Below are 21,842 nucleotides of genomic sequence, written 5' to 3' on the forward strand. Positions count from 1 at the left end.
TAGTTAAGTCAATCACTATGTGGTACAGGTGAGACTATTGTAACAGCCATACTTCCATAAAAAAGAAAATTTTTTTTGGTTTCTGATCTAGGAATCAGCCAGTGAATAATTCTATATCAGTGTCCAGTTACCGGGCTAAACATGTAATCTATTTATATCTCTGAGGGTAAGCTGAATTGTGATCACTGAGCCAGCTGTGTTCTAGTAACTACTCATTTACCCAACATAACAGATATAAGAAGGTAAAAGGCTTCTAAGGAGACTGGTTACTTATATTTTGAACCACATCTTGGCAGGTATAACTTGCAACTTGTGCTTAGTGGTAAGATTTCTGATATTTACTTTCTCCTTCCCTTGACAAGTCAAGTTAGTTAAAAAGTAATTAGAGTTGAGTCCATTGTTTTTCTTAAATGTTTACAGAGATATAGAACTCAAGTTTCTTTACTAGACAGGATTAGATCACATTAGTGATAAAGATCAAAATGATTTACATTGCTAAAATGAGAACTGCCTGTCAGTTTGGAGAAAGCTCATTTTTATAACCAACAGATTGGCTGGGTTAGAGATTAATGAGTGCTATGGGTGGGGTGATGAAGTGATATATTCAATGACCTGTGGAATTTGTTCGGTAATTTCCCCACTTCTCTGGTCAGCAGAGCGTCTTCTTCAGTATCCAGCACTGCCCATAACTGCATTCAGAAAATCACTCTACAAAAATGGTTATTTGTTTTGCCGTTTTTTATAACTTTTTAAAACATTTGATTTATTTACTTGACACAGAGAGATAGAGAGAGAGAATGAGAGCACAAGCAGGGGGAGCAGCAGAGGGACGCGGAGAAGCAAGCTTCCTGCTTGGTGGGATTGCACAAGGGCTGAAGAAGACAGAATGGGAAGGGGACAAGAAGAATAGTGGGTTTCAGATTCTTGGGAACAGAGCCCACATCTATTTCTATGTTTATCTCACTGCTCTAAACCCAGGTCACAGCACAGTGCCTTCAGCAGAGTCATGGAAGTGCTCCAGAACTGATAACTATTGCTATTTATACTACTAAAATTCCCCCGCAAAGGGCCAAGTGTCATAGCTTCTCCCAGTTCCCCACACTGAATGCAATGAAGAATCAAACTATCAGGTTAAGGATGGCAAGGGGCATTTAACAGGACCCAGATCACAGGAGCCATATTGTATTGCAGGACCAGAGGTCTTACCAGTGACTAGGTATTCACTTCTCTTGAGAGGCTAGCTCCTTGGATCTCCCTCTTCAATCCTCTGAACCTGTCTGGCATCAGAAACAAAAGTAAACATAACGTATCGCCCTCGTTTATTTTTTACTATTATTTGTTACAGAGGAAGAGAGAGATCACAAGTAAGGGGAGCAGCAGGCAGAGGGAAGGCAGGCCCCCCACTAGAGCCTGGTATGGGATCCAATCCCAGGACCCTGGGATCATGACCTGAACCAAAGGTAGATGCTTAACTGAGTAAGCTACCCAGGCATCCATTATTGTCCTTCTTTAAAATTGAATGTATTCTCTCTCCCTCTCTCTTTGTCCCCACTCTGTCACTCATACTCACACAATCACAGAGTCACAGACAATAGCAAGGTATTTCCCATTCTAATTCTCTAAGGCACTATGAGCTTAAGCTCAACAGAATCACTTTGCCAGCTGCTGCTCTACCGTGCCCTGATCCCTTCTCTATCCCCAAGCTCCATTTGTAACTCAAGTGTCATGGTGGTGGCTCTTTCTGCCCTCCCTCCACAAGGCTGTCATCAGCACACTCTTCCCCGTGGCTCCACTCCCCGGCACTGGCTGCCTTTGGTCTACTGGTATGCCCTCTCCTAGAGCCTTTCCACTCTCCCTGAGGGGAAGACAACCCTTACTTCTCCTCTGCGGCTGTCACGTGTCCGCTATATATTGTGACGATCAGCCCGATTAAGAGATTGGGAACTAAAAGACCAGCTTCTGGTTATGGATAAAACTAACTCTGGGGCTTGGGACACATGACAGCAGCACATGGTGGTAGAACTGAGATGGTTAGGGAGTTAATCTGCATTTTCACATCTGGTCAGCAGCTGAACAAAGAGGACACCCCAGATCTCCTATCTCCCAGAACAGTACTCTTCAAGTAACTTACAACACCATCCTTCTCCAGCTTTGGAAGTAGCACTTTTCCAACCCCAAAGTCTTGATTCTAGGCAGCACTCTGAGAGATACTCCCTCCAGAATAACCCCTGGCTAGAAGTAGTGGTTGGCCAAGGCCTCCCAAATATTTTCCCTTCAGAGTTGCGCTTGCATTAAACTCAAAACTGTGGCACGTACGGGACTTTCCTGTCGGCCTCTAGCTCTAATGACCTATTGGACTTCAGAGGTACTCTTTTATACCCACTTACCTTAAAACATCCATGTGTGACTCCTCTAGAATTCTCTCCATGGTTTTTCTCCTGTACTAATTGTTATGGACTGAATTGTGTCCCCACAAATGTCATATGTAGAATTCCTAATCTCCAGTGTGACTGCATCTGGAGATAGGGCCTACCTAGAAGGAGGTACTGAAGGCTTGGTGAGGTCACAGGAGTCCTAATCTGCTAGGACTGGTGTCCTCATAAGGGGGAAACACATGAAAGCATTCTCCCTACCTCCCCTCTGGGGGCCCACAGAGAAGAGGTCATCTGAGGGCACAGTTGAAAAGATAGTGATCTATAGACCAACAAGAAAAGGCTCACTGGAGACCAACCTTGCTGGCACCTTGATCCAGAAATTCTGGCCTCCAGATCTGTGAGAAAATACATTTCTGTCATTTAAGCCCCCCAGCCTGTGTTTGATATAGCAGCCTGAGTAGACAAAAATATACTGATAAAGCCTTCTTTCAAGCTTGGGAGAAACTTTCTATACACTGTGCTCCATGCTTTTGGGTCTAAACCTTCTCTCCATAGCCATTGCTAAGATTTGAGCCAGAGAAGTCATAAATACTAGCAATGTTGGAATTGGATAGGGGATCAATAACCATCTAACTCAGTATCCCCAGCTATGAAGAATTAACACACAGAAACACACAGACACACACAGACACACACACACACACACACACACACCCCAAACATGGTTATCCCACTTAATTACATTGGTGATTACTTGATACCCAAGCCCACATGCCAGCTCCCCTTCGGAGTACTAACCTCACTATCTCCCTGTGACCTACCCACCTCCATGCAGACCTAGGACCTTATACGTCAACTCCTGCCAAGCTAACGACAAAAGTTTATGATTCAGTTCCTATCTCTCCTGCTTTATTCATGACCTCTTAAAGTCTAGTGACCCATCCTCCTCTTCTTTCTAAAAAACAAAACAAAACCCACTGCTTCCTGGGAACCTTTCAGATTTAAAAAAAAATTTTTTTAGTATTTTATTTCATTTCAGTGTAACAGTATCCATTGTTTTTGCACCACACCCAGTGCTCCATGCAATACGTGCCCTCCACAATACCCACCACCTCGTTCCCCATACCTCCCCTCCACCCCTTCTAAATCCTCAGATTGTTTTTCAGAGGCTATAGTCTCATGTTTCACCTCCCCTTCCAATTTCCCTCAACTCCCTTCTCCTCTCCATCTCCCCTTGTCCTCCATGCTATTTGGTATGCTCCACAAATAAGGGAAACCCTATGATCATTGACTCTCTCTGCTTGACTTATTTCACTCAGCATAATCTCTTCCAGTCCTGTCCATGTTGCTTCAAAAGTTGGGTATTCATCCTTCTTTCAGATGTTTTTTACCTCTATAATCTACTGGAGGATAACAATGTACCAGAACCCTTGAGTGACCATTAATGCCTATTGGTCACTATTCTGTGTTCTTAACAATCATGGCTTTGACTCGTCCTGAAGGTGGACTTTAACTGGAGTCTATTGTGCAAATACCTGAAGCAGGAAGTCCCCTGCCCAGTGAATGAGGCATGCAGACTTCCAGAGGTCTTGAGGTCCTCTCTTCATATATACACATTCACTTTGAGCAATCAGGATTCCCACCCAAATGAGAGACAAAAGAAAAGAAAAAAGTAAAAAAAGAAAAGAAGAAAAAAAACGAGAGAGAGAGAGACAGGAAAGAAAGGGAAGATGAAAAAGAAGGTTCAGCCCAGATGGGCCCCAAGGTAAGATTTATGAAGTAGACAAACAAAAAGAGATAAAAAGACTGATACAAGTATATGACAAGAGAAAAATATATATATATATGCAAATAAAGAAAGAACCTCGTCAAAAAGAACCACAAGTGTAAAATTTATATGCTATCAGGACAAACACAAAAAACACAGAAACACTGGTGGAAGAAGATGGGAGAGTTCTTATAAATTCTCAGTGTGTGCGAGGAAGGTTGTTTTGATTCTTCCTGGATGTATCTTGATATCTTTGTTAAAGGACTCAACTTTCCTAAGATAAAGGGGATTAAAAATTGGTTTACCTATAGGGGTAGTATTGATTGGGGAAAGGGGATTACTTTGAAGTTTAACTCTATATGAATATTAGAGGATAAAATTAAAAAGGAATAAACTAAACTAAACTAAAATTTAAAAAAAGGAATTCAAAAAATAAAAATGCAAAAGAAAAACATAGGTGTATGTATCAAAAAGTTAGGTTAGAAAGGTATTATGGAATTTGATGTACTGTACAACTCACTGTGATGGTAAATAGGTTAAAAAAATTACCTATCTGTAAAAAAAAAAAAAATGAACCGGAATAGTGGGATCAAGTGAACAATACAAGTTTTCCTATGAAGTAGTGGTTGTTCTCTTGTAGTCCTTTTTTTTTTTTCTTTCTTGGTTTGTTTTCTGGGGGAGGGGCCTGCCACGTGGGTTGTCAGTCAATGATGTTTCCTGAGTTAAGTCCTCCCACCCCCCTCAAGGGGTTGGGCTCTGAGGAAACTGGATTTTTCAGGCTTTTGTTCTCTGGCGGTTTTTAATCTTGTTCACTTTTTTTTTCCTCTCACCTTGACTGCCTTTGATAGTTTTTGTAGTTTTAGAGGAAAACAAACCACACCCTGGTCTCCCTCTCAGAGAGAAGCCTCAGTCTGGGTGCAGAGCCTAAATAAGTTCCCCCTTGGCCGCCGGCAGAGCAGGTTCCAAGTTGCAGACCCTGGGGGCGCAGGATCTTTTGCTTGTACCCAAAGCCAAGGCAGTGGCAGCTGTCTGGGAGCTCCCGACTGCCAGAGAGGTTCCAAACTGCCAGAGAGGTTCCAAGCAGCGATCACACACTGAGATTTTGCCGCTGGCCCGGGCTGGGAGTGCCCGGCCTGCACGCACCTCTTTCAGAGGCGGCACGCGCCTCGGCCACTGAGAACAAGGTGCTGGTCTGTAAACACCAGGCTGGGCTTTTGCGCACCTCTGTCAGGGGAGAGTTTGGGGCGTGCGGCTTAGGCTTTGAAACAATGGCGCGGGTCAAAGAGCGCCAGCTGGGCCTTTGTAACTCAGGGGAGCATGAGGGACGTGTGTGCATATCTCAAGCTTTGTGGTAGGGCTCGCACGTTCTGCCGACCAGCGTGGCTCCCATCCCCTCACAGGAACTAGAACCCACGCATTCTTGGGTGCGCTGGCGGCTTAGGGACCAAGAGCTGGTTTCTCCTCTGCACTCTCTCTGCCTCAGCACCACGGGAGACTGTCCTGGGACTGGAGACATAAGCCCCTGTCCCTAGCTGCCCCGATTCCCACAATTTCCCCCCGCGATCCTTTGCTGTTTTGGAATGCTTTCAACCAGTCTCCAAGTTAATGCTGGTCCCCAGACGCAGTGCACTCTCGCTCGTATTGGGGTATTACTTTCCAACCAGTCACCTCTGGTGGCTCCCTCCCCCTTTTGTTTATCTTCCGATATCAGTCCACCGCCATTCCCATTTCGCTTTACCTGCCCACTGGCGTCTTCTGCCCCTATAGAGATCCAGATGTGTATAATTCTGATCTCAGGCTGATTTCATGGGTGATCAGAGTTCTTTGGTAGGTAATCAGCTCACTTTGGGGTACCGGCTGAAAAGGCGCCTCCTCCTACTCCCCCGCCATCTTGCCCCTCCCCTACACATTCACTTTGAACAGTCGTACCCTTCCCCGAAATCAGCGTGTGGCCTCAGAGAGTTGCTGCTAGATTGCAGGCAGTGTTAGCGTCCTCCAGTTTGTTGGCCCCTCGGTGCTAGAAATCCCCATTTCTATACACGAGCTTCCTCTCAAAATTCTAACCAATTAATGGAGGCAACTGGGTAATTTTCTATCAACATAACAAAAGTCCAAGGCTATGTATTTTGAAACAAACAATTTTGCCCTCTATTGGGTTTGCTATTTTAGTAGAATTATGTGTAAGAGAGGCAGTTAGAAAGAGCTTTTGATGTACAAATTTAAATTTGAACTTATTCTAATTTTGAACTTTATTCTCTTCCCTCTCCCTGGGGAATTTCTTTCATGTCCTTTTTTAAAAAAAATTTTTATTTATATATTTGACAGAGAGACACTGCAAGAGAGGGAACAGAAGCAGAAAGAGTGGGAGAGGGAGAAGCAGGCTTCCCACCAAACAGGGAGCCCGATGTGGGTCTCAATCTCAGGACCATGGGATTATAACCTGAGCCTAAGACAGATGCTTAACAACTGAGCCACTCAGGCACCACTTGTTTCATGTTTTTAATAGAACTGAGAGTTTTTGTATAGAATATGGATGGTCACCATGATTCTATAGTGTCTTGCTTGACCGAGATATAAAAGTATACAAGCATCAGCTTTCAAAGGATTACGTCCAGCAAATTCTTATGTTTACCAAAAGGTTAATTTTAAAACTTACTTGTTTAGATGCAGTACAAAAAACAGATGTTTGTCATTTTTGTAGCAAATTATTACTGGTTTTTCATTCATCTTTGAGAGTCCTGAAGATGTTTGGTTTCCCTTGAAGTACTGAAAAGAAGATACTAAAATTATTTGGGGGTGACTGGGTTGTTCAGTCGGTTGAGTGGCTGCCTTCGGCTCAGGTCATGATCCCAGGATCCTGGGATCGAGTCCATCTTCAGTCTCTCTGCTCAGCAGAGAGCCTGCTTATAACTCTCCCTTTGCCTGAAGCTCTGCCTACTTCTGCTCTCCCTGTCAAATAAATAAATAAAATCTTTTTAAAAAACTGGAAGGGCTTCTCAGTCACTCTTTCCTACTATCCCCATTTGTACATAAGGAAAGGCAGTGCAAACCTGGAGGGAGGAGCCCAGAATGAAAATGAAAGAAAGAAAATGAAAAAGAAAGAAAATGAAAGGGGAACTGGCTGAGAGACTAGAACCAAAGCTTCACCAAAGTATAGCCTTCCAGGAAGTAGAAAATGGGATGTTTGCTTCCAGCTTGGAGAGTATGGGAGCTTGGGTAAAAGAAACAAGCAAAATCCCGATGATTACGAGGCTCTGGAGGAATGGGGTGGGGTACCCATGTGACCAGTAGGTTACAAACCCTCATTCTACCCATTTTCATTAAAAAGAAAAAAAATACCCTGCAGTTCATCCTCTTTATGCCCCTCCCTCCTGCAAAGAGAGTACAAAGCAGAGACTCTCGAGGTACATAAAAATGAGTGAGACATAAACCAACAATCACAAATGTTTCAGAAAAATCAAGCCACGGAAAAAAAAGAACAGCTTTAATATGTTTTATCCTTTCTTTCAAGAGAGAATATGCACCTAAGGGGGGGAAAAGTGTTAGACATTAACATCAATGTAATTAAATTAATCATATGGATAAGACAGAATATCTTATCATGAAATGAGAGCAGGCAGTTATAAAAATAATTAACCGATATCTTGGAAATACAAATAGCAACAGCAGTAAAAAGAAACCTTTCAAAGAGATGGGTTGAATATCAGAATGAGCACTGCTTAAAACCAAACCAGAGAGATGGAATATCAAGCTAAGGAATTCTCTAAGAAGGCAACCCAAGGAAGACAAAGAAAAAACCTCTGAGTGACAGGTAAGGAATTACAGAACACAGACCTAAAAGTTCCAGTAGAAGTCTACAGACATCCCATTGGTTTGTTAGCCTTCCTGCTTATCTTCTCAGCCAAAAGTAAAGCACCTCAGCGCCGTTGGACTTTTTCCCAGTTATTGTTGGCTTCTGGCTCAGAGGCTCAAGTGCTGGTTTGGGCCCCAGTTTTCCCCCAGGATTCCCCTACCAGCACCTGTGACTTTTTCAGACAGCCTCCTCAGGAAGCCCAGGACAACCAGCAGCTTCAGTGCTACCCAGTCCCTAGCACTGCGCCTCCTAAGCTAACACTTTGTTACACTCTACCCGTCAAGAGCAGGTCCGAGGCGACGCCCCAGGACTCCAATGAGGCCAGCTGCCAGATGACAATCAAGCGATGAGAAAGCTCCTGAGCTCCAGAAAGCCACATGGGGATGCTGAACCCCAAGGCCCCTGCATCAAGGTCCCGCCCCTCCACGCAGACCCCGCCCCTTTATCAGCCAGGCTCTGTTGGAGTGCGGGGCCTTGTGGGAGTTGTGGTCCCCCCAGGGCCTCCAGCCTCCTGCGGGAAGGTGGGGCTGGCAGCTGGAAGAACCCGGGAACCACAGCTGCGAAGGACGCCTCTGCCTCCCTGGGAACTCAGGCTCTATGGTGGCCAATTAGGCAGGACCACGTGAGTCTCCAAAACAAAGAGCTGGAGCAGGCTGGGCGCCTTCCCCTAGGCCCACTGCCCTTCCTGCCCTCCCACTCTCTCGCACTCCTTCACTCCCAGGAGCCCCCTCTCAGGTTTGGAACTTGATGAGAGAGCAGGAGGCTGACTGAGGACAAAGCAAAAGCTGGCACCTTGCACCCCCTCTCCTCCCGCTCCCCTTGGTAATATGTGTAACATTCCTCAGGCACCCCTGACCGCCATAAATGAGAAACAAAGAGTTAACTTGAAGAGCTCACAATCCTGCAAGACAGGCATCTCCCCCCAACTATCTTGATGTTAATGGCTTGGTAAAAGACAACTCCTCTTTAACATATGAAAACTCCCTTGAAATCTCCCTTTCCCTTACCTTTCCCCAACCACAGAGTACTTAACCTGCAGCTCTTCCTGCCCACAGGTGCTGTCCCCAGGCCTCAATAAACCACCGTTTTGCAGCAAATATGTCTCAAGAATTATTTCTTGGTCATCAGCTCCGGACATCAGCCCACTGAACCTCACCTAGGTTCTAGAACTTCATCAACTCTTTCCCTTAAAAATTGATGGTCCATATGGTTTTAAAATTAAATATACTAGAATGTTATTTTCTTTTTAGAATACTGTCCTTCACATCAATAATCTTTCACTAGAAGTTCAGGTTACTTTTGTATTACTAAAACACATATTGTTAAGGAAAAAAAGAAAAAAAGCTGTCTCCGACTGAGTGTGAGCCAATGAGTCTAACAGCTACTCAGGTGATACCAAAAATCCATCATGGTTCCTCATTCCCAAAGAAGATACACTGCCTTTGATGGGGGAGAATAACAAGGTCATCCTGGAGGTGGAATGCCTGCCCATGGTTCCTCACTGGTCTGTCAAGCTTCAAATAGGGAACTCCTTACGGTAAGATGCCAGGTTTCACCACTGTCCCACCTGCTTTTCTTGCAGCCCCTACACAAGTTTTGGATCTTCTCCTTCAAGGAATTTTCCCTCCAGCCCAGTTCTCAAGAGCTAAAGGTTGCTCAACTCCCTTGCAACTCCCTGGTGCCAGCTTCAGGCCCAGGTCCTTCAGGCCAAGTCCTTAGTGCCTCTCAGTGATGAGGGAGCATGAGGCTGACTGAAGACAAAGCAAAAGCTGGCGCCTTGCACCCCCCTCACCCCACTCTCCATCCGCTCCCCCTCAGTCCTATGTGTAGCATTCCTCAGGCAGCCCTGACTTCCATGAACAATAAGCAAATAGTTAACTTGCAGAGCTCACAATCCTGCTAGACAGGAGTCTCCCTTGGCTTACAAATGTCCTAAATCTCACTAACAAAGACGATTGATAGCAGGATTGTGACATCCCACCAAAAAGTCTCCCAACTACCTTAATCTTAATGGCTGGTCTAAAGACAACATTGATCAAGCTGCAAGGTCAAGACCTCAGGTAGGCCTGGGATATCTTGGCACCTTGTAGGCCCTCTTCCTTCCACTCACCTTCCCACAACTTCAGGGTACATAACCTGCCATCCCTCAAAAGCAGGGGCAGCTGCATCTCCGCCTGCCCACGGGTCCTGTCCCCGTGCTTTAATAAACAACCTTTTTGCACCATAGACGTCTTAAGGATTCTTTCTTAGCCGTCGGCTCCGAACCTCACCCCACCGAACCTGACTTAGGTTCTGGGACTTCATCATCAGCACCTACTGCTCTCCTCTCCTGGTGGTCTCTCCGGAAGGGGTCTTCTCTAGCTCTTCTAGCAGGAGATGGGCACTTCCCATCTACCCCTGTTGCCGGACCAACCTTACCTATCCTGCAGGGTCAGGTCGGCCTGGCTTTTTATCTGTTGTTCTCTTCTGAGTGGTTAGTTTGTCACAGATACCGTGCTTTGCTTTTGTCAGGATTTACCCTGGACTATCAAAACCCTTTTCTCGTGCCCATGAAGGCTAAGAAACATTCCTGATGAGAGAACCAGGAACTCGAACAGATCATATTTGTCCAAAATCAAATATATATTTCTGAGGAGCCTCAAGATCTCTGAGAAGGGAAGTTTCACCAACTCTGTCATGTAGTGGCATCAATTCTGATTCTGTCAATTTTGCTACTTTCCCAGCTGGTAATTCTCTACCTCAGAAAGGCCACTCTCAACCGTTTCCTCTCTCAAAGGCAGTTGCTCTTAGAGTCTGCACATGGCACTTGGGGCCTGCTGGTAGTTGGCTACTGCCCTCTGTACCTTGGGTCTAACAGCTGCGGGGCATCAAGACAAGAACGTCTCTTGTTCTAAGACTTAATATAGTTTGGGGCACATGGTAAGCAATAATCACTTTTTTTTTTGTTGATCCAAGTGTTCGAGCTTTCTTAATTATTCTAGTACCACAATTTACTTGTTCTAAGATTCCCCCCCCATTTTAATATCTCTTAAGGTGGCACTCACCTTAAACTTGATGACATATCCTAGTTTAACTGACAGCATTTCTCTTTCTTAGTCGATCATAAACTATAGTGTATCTTACCCTTGATGAAAGCTAGGATGCAATTAAATACCCTATTATGGTTACGATTCTGATATTTTAAATCCTCCGGTAGCTCCCTGTGCCCCCACAGTGTGGTACCGCACCTCCTTGGCATAGTATACAAACCATCTCACCCCCAATGTTAACCCCGGGGCTCAGCCTCCATCCCCAGGTGATGCTGCCAGATCAGTTGTCAGTTGTCATGAACTTGCTGTAGTTTCCCAAATGCACTTTGACACACTCATCCTCATTCTTCTGCTTTGCCCTTGTGTATCACCTCCCCTGAAAATCTGTTCCTAAGTGGCTTTTCCCAGCTCCAACCTACCCTTGGCAGTCTTTTATCTCCCTGTGATAAAGCCTGTCACACTGCACCATGGACATGCCCGTTGTCCCCCTGAGAAGAGAAAAGGGACAGTGAGGGCCCCCCAGCATTTTCAGCTCAAGTGCAGAGCACCATGCCTGGCTTGCAGGAAATGCCTGATCATGAAGACAAACGGAGATCATCCTCTGGCTAAAAGCAGCTCTTCTTTGCCTACCGCAGGATCTGGATCAATAAAGAGCAGCCAGTTATTATTGCTGTTTTTCTAGGGATTTTTTCCCCATATATTTCCCAGGTCTTTACTCTTTCTATATCACTTTAATTCAGGCTTCAATCACTTCCTAGTCAGATCAGGTGAAAATCTCAGGAATCTGAAAGACTACTATTTGCTATTCATTGAATAGTTACTGTCTCCACTAAGTGACAAGGCTTCAGAGAATGTGAGCTCACAAGAGATGTAGCCTTTTTTCCACTTTCTGCTACCACGCTCATTTCTATGTTACTCAGAGGAGCCTTCTTTGTAGAAACATATTATCCAATCTTTTAAAAATCATAAAGCTGAATTCTGTCTCTTCATTCGCCACAACGCTTAAAAAGCCAAACAAATTTTGTTCCAATTTTTAAGAGCCCATAGATGGCATTTTTATATGTTGCATTTTTGAGTTTTCATCACTATTTATGTTATTTCTACTTCACAGATAAACAATTGCTAATGACAATGTGAACTTCGTACAAATGTGCAATCAAAATCCCTAGGTACACATTACTGAAGTTTTTCATTCCCTTTAAACATTATTTCCCTCTTGATATGCATTCTTGTTTTGTATTGTATTGCATTATAAAGTTGTTCCTTTTTTAACAGACTGCATTGTTTAGAGTAGTTTGGGGATCAAAGTAAAATTCCCTTTCCCCACATACACACAGCCTTCCCCATTATCAACATCCTGTACCACGGTGATAATTTGTCACCCTCACTGACCCTACACGGACACATCACTATCACCCCAAAGTCCACAGTTTACATTAGAGTTCACTCTTGGTGAGGCACCAGGGTGGCTCATTGGGTTAAGTCTTCTGCCTTCGGCTCAGGTCATAATCTCACGGTCCTGGGATCGAGCCCCAGACCAGACTCTCTGCTTGGCAGGGAGCCTTATTTCCCCCAACCCCTGCTTTTCCCGCCTGCCTCTCTGCCTGCTTTGATGCCTGTCAAATAAATGAATAAAATTTAAAAAAAAAACTGTTCTCATAGAGTTTACTTTTGGTATAGTACCTTATGCATTTTGACAACTGTGTAGCGATATATATCTAAAATATCATACATATCATACAGAACATTTTCACTGCCCTAAAAATCCTCTGTGCTCTGCCTATTCATCCTCATCTCCTAACTGCTACAAACCGCTTACCTTTATACCATTTGCGTAGTTCTGCCTTTTCTAGAAGGTCATATAGTTGGAACCTTGCAACATGAAGCTTTTTCAAATTGACTTCTTTCACTTATTATGATGAATTTTAAGTTTATTCCATGTTTTTTCATTGATTGATAGCCATTTCTCTTTATCGCTGAATCATATCCCATTGTCTCAATGGACCACAGTTTATCTATCCATTATCCTCCTGAAGGACATCTTGGTTACTTGCAACTCTTGGCACTTTAGGGGTAAAGCTGTTATAAACACAGGTTTATATGCACGTTTTTGTGTACACAAAGTTTTCAGCTCTTTTGGGTGAGTACCAAGGGGCACGATTGCTGGATCATATGGTAAGAATATGCTTAGTTTTGTAAGAAACTGCCCAACTGTCTTCCAAAGTGGTAGCACCATTTTGATGTTCTCACCAGATAGAATGAGAGGTTCTCTTGTTCCTCATCGTCAAAAGCATTTTATGTTGTCAGTATTTTGGATTTTAGCCATTCTAATAAATGTGTAGTGATATATCATTGTTTTATATATTTATTTATTTTTAAAAAATATTTTATTTATTTATTTGACAGAGAGAGATCACAAGAAGACGGAGAGGCAGGCAGAGAGAGAGAGAGAAAGGGAAGCAGGCTCCCGATGAGCAGAGAGCCTGACATGGAACTGGATCCCAGGACCCTGAGATCATGACCTGAGCCGAAGGCAGCAGCTTAACCCACTGAGCCACCCAGGCGCCCCTCATTGTTCTTTTAATTTACAATTCCTTAATTATACATGCTGTGGATCATCACAGCATCTTTTCATATCATTATTGCCATCTCTATATCTTCTTCAGTGAGGTGTCTGTTCCAGTCCTTCCCAATTTTTCAATCAGGTCGTTCATTTTCTTATGTTTGAGTTTTAGTATCATATATATATATATATATATATATATATTATTTTTTTTATAAAGATATATTTTTATCCACAGGGGTACAGGTCTGTGAATCGCCAGGTTTACACACTTCACAGCACTCACCATAGCACATACCCTTCCCAAATTCCATAACTCCACCCCCCTTCTCCCAGCCCTCCTCCCCCCAGCAACCCTCAGTTTGTTTTGTGAGATTAAGAGTCACTTACAATTTGTCTCCCTCCCAATCCCATCTTCTTTCATTTATTCTTCTCCCATCCCCTTAACCCCCATGTTGCATCTCCACTTCCTCATATCAGGGAAATCATATGACAGTTGTCTTTCTCCGCTTGACTTATTTCGCTAAGCATGATACCCTCTACTTCCATCCATGTCGTCGCAAATGGCATGATTTCATTTCTTTTGATGTCTGCATAGTATTCCATTCTGTATATATACCACATCTTCTTGATCCATTCATCTGTTCATGGACATCTAGGTTCTTTCCATAGTTTGGCTATTGTAGACATTGCTGCTATAAACATTCGGGTGCACGTGATCCTTCAGATCACTACGTTTGTATCTTTAGGGTAAATACCCAGTAGTGCAATTCCTGGGTCATAGGGCAGTTCTATTTTCAACATTTTGAGGAACCTCCATACTGTTTTCCAGAGTGGTTGCACCAGCTTGCATTCCCTCCAACAGTGTAGGAGGGTTCCCCTTTCTCGACATCCTTGCCAGCATCTGTCATTTCCTGACTTGTTGATTTTAGCCATTCTGACTGGTGTGAGGTGATATCTCATTGTGGTTTTGATCTGTATTTCCCTGATGCCGAGTGATGTGGAGCACTTTTTCCTGTGTCTGCTGGCCATCTGGATGTCTTCTTTGCAGAAATGTCTGTTCATGTCTTCTGCCCATTTCTTGATTGGATTATTTGTTCTTTGGGTGTTGAGTTTGCTAAGTTCTTTATAAATTTTGGACACTAGCCCTTTACCTGATATGTCATTTGCAAATATCTTCTCCCATTCTGTCAGTTGTCTTTTGGTTTTGTTAACTGTTACTTTGCTATGCAAAAGCTTTTGAACTTGATGAAATCCCAATAGTTCATTTTTGCCCTTGCTTCCCTTGCCTTTGGTGATGTTCCTAGGAAGACGGTGCTGCGGTTGAGGTCGAAGAGGTTGCTGCCTGTGTTCTCCTCGAGGATTTGGATGGATTCCTTTCTCACATTGAGGTCCTTCATCCATTTTGAGTCTATTTTTGTGTGTGGTGTAAGCAAATGGTCCAATTTCATTTTTCTGCATGTGACTGTCCAATTTTCCCTACACCATTTATTGAAGAGGCTGTCTTTTTTCCATTGGACATTTTTCCTGCTTTGTCGAAGATTACTTGACCATAGAGTTGAGGATCTATTTCTGGGCTCTCTATTCAGTTCCATTGATCTATGTGTCTGTTTTTGTGTCAGTACCATGCTGTCTTGATGATGATGACAGCTTTGTAATGGAGCTTGAAGTCCGGAATTGTGATGCCACCAACTTTGGCTTTCTTTTTCAATATTCCTTTGGCTATTCGATGTCTTTTCTGGTTCCATATAAATTTTAGGATTATTTGTTCCATTTCTTTGAAGAAAATGGATAGTATTTTATAGGAATTGCATTAAAAGTGTAGATTGTCTTAGGTAGCATAGACATTTTCAGAATATTTATTCTTCCCATCCAGCAGCATGGAACATTTTTCCATTTTTTGTGTCTTTCTCAATTTTTTCATGAGTACGTTATAGTTTTCAGAGTATAGATTCTTAGCCTTTTTGGTTAGGTTTATTCCTAGGTATCTTATAGTTTTGAGTGCAACTATAAATGGGATTGATTCCTTAATCTCTATTTCTTCTGTCGTGTTGTTGGTGTTGAGAAATGCAACTGATTTCTGTGCATTGATTTTATAACCTGACACTTTACTAAATTCCTATATAAGTTCTAGCAGTTTTGGAGTGGAGTCTTTTTGGTTTTCCACATATAGTATCATATCATCTGCAAAGAGCGATAGTTTGACTTCTTCTTTGCCGATTTGGATGCCTTTAATTTCCTTTTTTTGTCTGATTGCTGAGGCTAGGACTTCTAGTACTATGTTGAATAGCAGAGGTGATAACGGACATCCCTGCCGTGTTCCTGACCTTAGCAGAAAAGATTTCAGTTTTTTTCCATTGAGAATGATATTTGCAGTGGGTTTTTCATAAATGGCTTTGATGATATTGATGATATTGATGATATATTGATGATATGTGACTTCTCTCCCTGCACTATGAAGAGTTTTGAGCAGGAAGGGATGCTGTACTTTGTCAAATGCTTTTTCAGCATCTATTAAGAGTATCATATGGTTCTTGTTCTTTCTTTTATTAATGTGCTGTATGACATTGATTGATTTGCAGATGTTGTACCAACCTTGCAGCCCTCGAATAAATCCCACTTGGTTGCGGTGACTAATCCTATTAATGTACTGTTGAATCCTATTGGCTAGTATTTTGGTGAGAATTTTTGCATCTGCATTCATCAAGGATATTGTTCTATAGCTCTCTTTTTTGATGGGATCCTTGTCTGGTTTTGGGATCAAGGTGATGCTGGCCTCATAAAATGAGTTTGGAAGTTGTCCTTCCATTTCTTTTTTTTTTCTGATTTTATTTATATTTATTTATTTGAGAGAAAGAATGAGAATGGAGAATCAGAGGGAGAATCAGACTCCCTACTGAGCAGGGAGCCCCATATGGGATTCGATCCTTGGACTCTATCCTGGGAATCCAGGATCATGCCCTGAGCCGAAGGCAGTTGCTTAACCACCTCAACCATCCAGGCACCCAGATCCTCCAATTTCTGAAGAGGGTGTTGAATTCTTCAGCTGTAATAATGAATTCATCGATTTCTCCCTGTAGTTCTAGTAGTTTTTGCCCCAGGCATTTTGACATCTGTTGTTAGACACATATATTTTAAGAGTTGTTAAGTCTTCCTGGAAAATTGACTGCTTTATTATTATGTAATGCCCCTCTTTATCTCTGAAAACTTTCTTTGCTTTGGAGTCTGCTCTGTAAGAAATTAATGTAGCTATTCCTGCTTTCTTTTTATTAGCGTCAACATGCTATATATCTCTCCATCCCTTTACTTTTAATTTCTATAAGTGTCTTGATATTTAAAATAGGTTTCTTTATTTTAAGATTTTTTTTATTTGAGAGATAGATGAATGGGGTAGGAGCTGAGGGAGAAGGTAAAGAAGACCACCCACTGCTCAGGGAGCCTGATGCAGGGCTCAATTCCATTACCCCAAGATCAAGACCTGAACTGAAGGCAGATACTTAACCGACTGAGCTACCTAGGCACCCCTAAAATAAGTTTCTTATACATAAAATATAGTTAGATCTTGTTTTTTGATCCACTCTAATAATCTGTTTTAGTTGGTATATTTAGAAAATTAACATTTAAAGTGATTATTGATATTTTGGATTGATACCTACCAGAGTTGTTACTATTTTCCATTTAGTGCCTTTGTTCTTTGTGCCTGTTTTTATCTTCCTCTCCCTTTTGTAGTTTTTAAAAAATATTTTATTTATTTATTTGTCAGAGAGAGAGCACAAGCAGGGGGAGCAGCAGCAGGCAGAGCAGGCAGAGGGAGAAGCAGGTTCCCTGCTCAGCAAGGAGCCTGATGTGGATCTTGATCCCAGGACCCTGGGATCATGACCTGAGCCAAAGGCAGATGCTTAACCAACTGAGCCACCCAGGTGCCCCACCTTTTGTAGTTTTATTCTTTTATTTTTATTTTTTTCCTTTTGTAGTTTCAATTGAACATTTTATGGGATTCCATTTTATTTTCTTTTGTAGCATATCAGTTATATTACTTAAAAAAAAAAAAAACTTTTTTAGTGGCTGTCCTAGACTTGCACAATATAATAATACAAGCCATTTTTAAATAGTGCAAGTAGTGCAAGTACCTTATAATAACATAAGTAATCCTAATTCCTCCCATATATCCCTTGTATCATTGCTCATTTCACTTATACAAAAAGCATACTAAACATATATATGCATATAAACACACATAATTAAGTACACTGTTGCTATGATTATTTTGAACAAATTATTGTTAGATCAGCTAAAAGTAAGAAAAATAAAAGCTTTTATTTTACCTTGATATATTGCTTCCCTGATGGTCTTCCTTTCTATATGGAAGTCTGAGTTTTTGACCTCTATTTTTTCCTTCTAAAGAACTTCTTTTAACATTTCTTGTAAGGCAGGTCCACTGGCAATTAATTCCCTCAATTTTTGTTAAATTGAGTAAATATTTACTTTTCTTTCACTTTCTTAGGTTAAGTTTTCAGGGTGCAGAATTCTAGGTTGGCATTTCTTTTCCCCTCTCAACACTAAATATTTCACTTCACTGTCTTCTCGTTTGCCTGGTTCTTGAGCAGAAGTTGGATGTAATTCTTACCTTTATTCCTCTAGAGTAAGGTGTTTTTATTCTCTGGCTTATTGTTGCTTTATCATTGCTTTTCTGAAGTTTGAATATATTATGCTTTAGTATAGTTTTGTTTGTCTTGCTTGGTTTTGGTTTTTGTCATTTATCCTGCTTGGTGTTCTCTGAGAGTCCAGGATGTGTGGTTTGGTCTCTGATATTAATTTAGGAAAATTCTCAATCATTATCACTATAAATATTTCTTTTGTTTCTTTCCCTCTTGTTCTGCTATTCCCATTACATATATGTTAAAACTTGTGTAGCTACATCTCAGTTCCAGAACATTTTGTTCTAGTTTCTTTTACTATCTTCTTTACCTTCCATTTTGGAATTTTCTACTGTCTTATCCTAAGCTCTGAATTTTTCTCCTCAACCATATCCCATATGCTGATGAGCCCATCAGAGGCATTCTTTATTTCTGCTAGTGTTTTTTTCCCCTAGCATTTAAAAATTTTTTCTTTTGAGAACTTACTTCTTCCTACTTAAGTTGTCAATTCACTCTTGCCTGATGTCTACTGTATCCATTAGAGCCCATACCATATTGACCAGAGTTTTCAGTTCTCTGGTTGATAATCCAACAATCTTGCCATTGCTGTTTCTTCAAATTGTGTTGCCTTTTTAGTATGCCTTGTAACTTTTTCTTGATAGCCAGACATGATGTACCAGGTAAAAAAGGGACTGTGACACATAGGCCTCTCATACGCCAGCCTTTAGTAATGTGGTGGTGAGTGTTGGGGTGAGGAAGCATTCTGTAGTCCTATTATTTGGTTTCAGTCTTCTGGTGAGTCTGTGTCTCTGGACTGTGAACCTCACAAATGCTTCTCAGTCCACTTTTGCCCCGAGATGAGACAAAATTGCTAGAGTAGGATGGACTTGGGTCTTTCCTTTCCCCCATGTGGAAGGTGAGAGCCAGCTGAGGTTGGACATTTCCTTCCTCTGGGTTGGTTAGCTATGATAAAACACCAGTAGTTTAGACTCTGGTAGAATAGTTCCTCTGAGAGGGAAGCCTTTTTAATAACAGAATGCTCTGAGTATCTCAAAACGACTCCAATTCACTTCTTGCTACTGATAGTCGCTGTGAGAACCTGGTCAAACTCATGAGGTAAAATTCCTAAAAATGTGTGGTTCCCCATCCCCCTGCCCCCTGGAGTTTTTATTTCTCAGAAACCCACACTGAGCCTTCATCAATTGAACAATTACAGTCCAGGTTTTCCTGCCTTCCCACGAATTCCAGTGAAGGTTTCTGTGTGTGGCTTTCTGTTCTGGTAGATTGTAATCTTCTATACGGGCCTGTTGATTTCTCCAATGTTTGAAGGCAGTGCTTTGCCCTGTGACCCCACTTCCCTGATGGATCTAAGGAGGGCTGTTGACTTCCCAGTTTGTTGAGCTTTTTACTTGTGGTCAGGGAGGTGTGGGGAAGACTTTCAGGCTCCATGCTGGCCACTATAAAGCTTTAAGTATTTGAAAGCAAAATAATGATTTTATTGTTGTATCAGTATACCTTTGTGATCATCATTAAGGTATCATAATTCAACCACTCTATTATTGAACAGGAAGGTGCATCTACTCTTCCTTTATTTCTTAGTTATACTTCAGCTGAAATGATTATCTTCCCGCACTTGAAATTATTCTTCTTTGGATTATTTTATTTTTATATCCAAGTTCACATCTATAAACCCCTAATCCCAAAATCGATTAAGAAAATGACTATAATATTCATGAATGATTGGATCTTTTGGTTGGGAAAGGAGGTTGGGGGAGGAGACACATGAGGATTAGTAGTCCTCTTTCAACACTTGCAAGTCTTTGCACTGATTGAAATGGAAAATGTCTGAGTATCATAAGGAGTTGCCTGTTGAAACAAGTTAAGTGACACCCCATTCTCTCAACTGAATAGTAAGGAGTCCTTGGGGCTCCTGGGCGGCTCAGTCAGTTAAGCCACTGCCTTCGGCTCAGGTCATGATCCCAGGGTCCTGGGATTGAGTCACATGTCAGACTCTCTGCTCAGCAGTGAGCCTGTTTCTCTCCTTCTGCTTGTCTCTCTGCCTAGTTGTGTTCTGTCTGTCAAATAAATGAATAAAATCTTTAAAAAAGAAGAAGAAGAAGAAGAAGTCCTGAAACTGAGAAAGTTTGTATGGAAATGCTGGTGATATGCATTTCTAAAATGCAAGTTCTTAATAATCACAAAAGGAAGGTCAATTAAATTCTGTAAATCCATGAGAAATTATATTCTACAATGTGCAATTTAATTAAATTTTCTGTTTCAACTGAATTAAATTTTTCTGTTTCAACTGAATTAAATTTTTCTCCATGCTAATTGTGTCAACTGTAACTTAGTGATAAAAAAGTACACTTTTCAGACACATAAATGTCAACAAAACTCTCAAAAGGCACCTTTTGCCTTATATTATCCTGTTATGTATAATGATTTGTCTATCATAGAAATAAAATTGGCTTTTCAATTAAAAAAAAAAGTACACGTTTCTTCCCCTGAAACTGCTGGAACAGATGTTGGTTTGAGATGGCTCATGCACAGGTCCTCTGTACTTGTGTTTGCCTTTGGTGCCCTCTACCTACTCTCTCGGTGCACTTCCTTGTTCCTCTTCATTATTTCCTCTCTTCCTAATGCTCCCCAGTTCCCCAAAGAAAGCCTGATTGGATAAAAATAATTGACAATAGCATGAAACTATTTTCCTTTTAAAGGAGATCAAAACAGAGTGACACAAAGGAATGGTTGGTATATAATCTCAGACAGGAAAAGTCTCTTATCTATTTCAAATATGCTAACCACCAGTTAATTGTGTAAAATGGATAAACAAAATCAATTATTACGTTCATATTTATGTCATAGTCTGTGCATGTCCCTTGTTGGGTATTGGATATTTTTGTATTTCTATATTTTATATTTGTGTTTATTGAGTTTTTCAGGATGCAGCTAAGTTACTTGAAAAGAGTTTGATCCTTTTGGGTCTTGCTTTTAATATTTGTTGGGTAGAAATGGGGGCATCGTTCCATCAGTCCAGGGATAATTATTCTCCTAATTCTTCTCTACTACTGAGGCAAGACTCTTGTGTGAACTCTGCCAAATTTCTATGATATAGAAGGTTTTTCTAGTCCTGTTGGTAGGACTAAGCACTATTCGTGGCTCTGAGTGAGCACCACTCATTGTCCCCTCTAGCTGTCTGACATCGTCCAACTCTGGGTCATTTCCAACATGAATGCCTCCATCAGTAAATGTTATGCTGAGTAGTCAAGAGGGACATTCCATGAATCTCTGAGGAACCTTCTGTGAAGTCTCTATAGCATTCTGTCCTGTGACTTCTAGCTTCATCTCTTCACATTAGGGAGTCATAGGGATTTGTCTGCATTCCTGTTCTCCACCCTGCAACTGGGAAATTCCCTTAAGACAGTAAGCTGAGACAATTAAAAGAATCATCTTGCTTATATCCTGGCTCTTAGAAATCATTGACATTTTTTATCTGTCGTGTAGTGCCTTAAAAACTCTTGTTTCATATATTTTGCTTGGGGTTTTTGTTCTTATTTCAGGTACAAGGGTGAATCTGCTTCCTGTTACTCTACCTTGGTCATAAGGCAAAGTTGACA

At 41.7% G+C, this 21,842-nt stretch overlaps 1 long non-coding RNA gene across 7 annotated transcripts in view; it reads right to left on the reverse strand.

Moving 5' to 3' along the window:
• The window catches only part of LOC123389093, a 68,778-nt gene that overhangs the window by 4,585 nt on the left and 42,351 nt on the right, over nucleotides 1-21,842 (reverse strand). For 2 of the 7 annotated variants that reach the window (XR_006603626.1, XR_006603627.1), the window contains exons 2-3: nucleotides 1,207-1,277; nucleotides 613-708 (exon numbers count right to left, since the gene is read on the reverse strand). This is a non-coding gene — a long non-coding RNA (uncharacterized LOC123389093). Of the gene's footprint in view, nucleotides 1-612; nucleotides 709-1,206; nucleotides 1,278-5,881; nucleotides 5,926-6,799; nucleotides 6,985-21,842 lie in introns of those variants that run through there. The other 5 variants (XR_006603622.1, XR_006603625.1, XR_006603628.1 and 2 more) reach the window with 4 other exon arrangements.

Source organism: Mustela putorius, unplaced genomic scaffold (assembly GCF_011764305.1).
Source record: "Mustela putorius furo isolate JIRA1106 unplaced genomic scaffold, ASM1176430v1.1 tig00003944_pilon_pilon_pilon, whole genome shotgun sequence".
Lineage (NCBI taxonomy): Eukaryota > Metazoa > Chordata > Mammalia > Carnivora > Mustelidae > Mustela > Mustela putorius.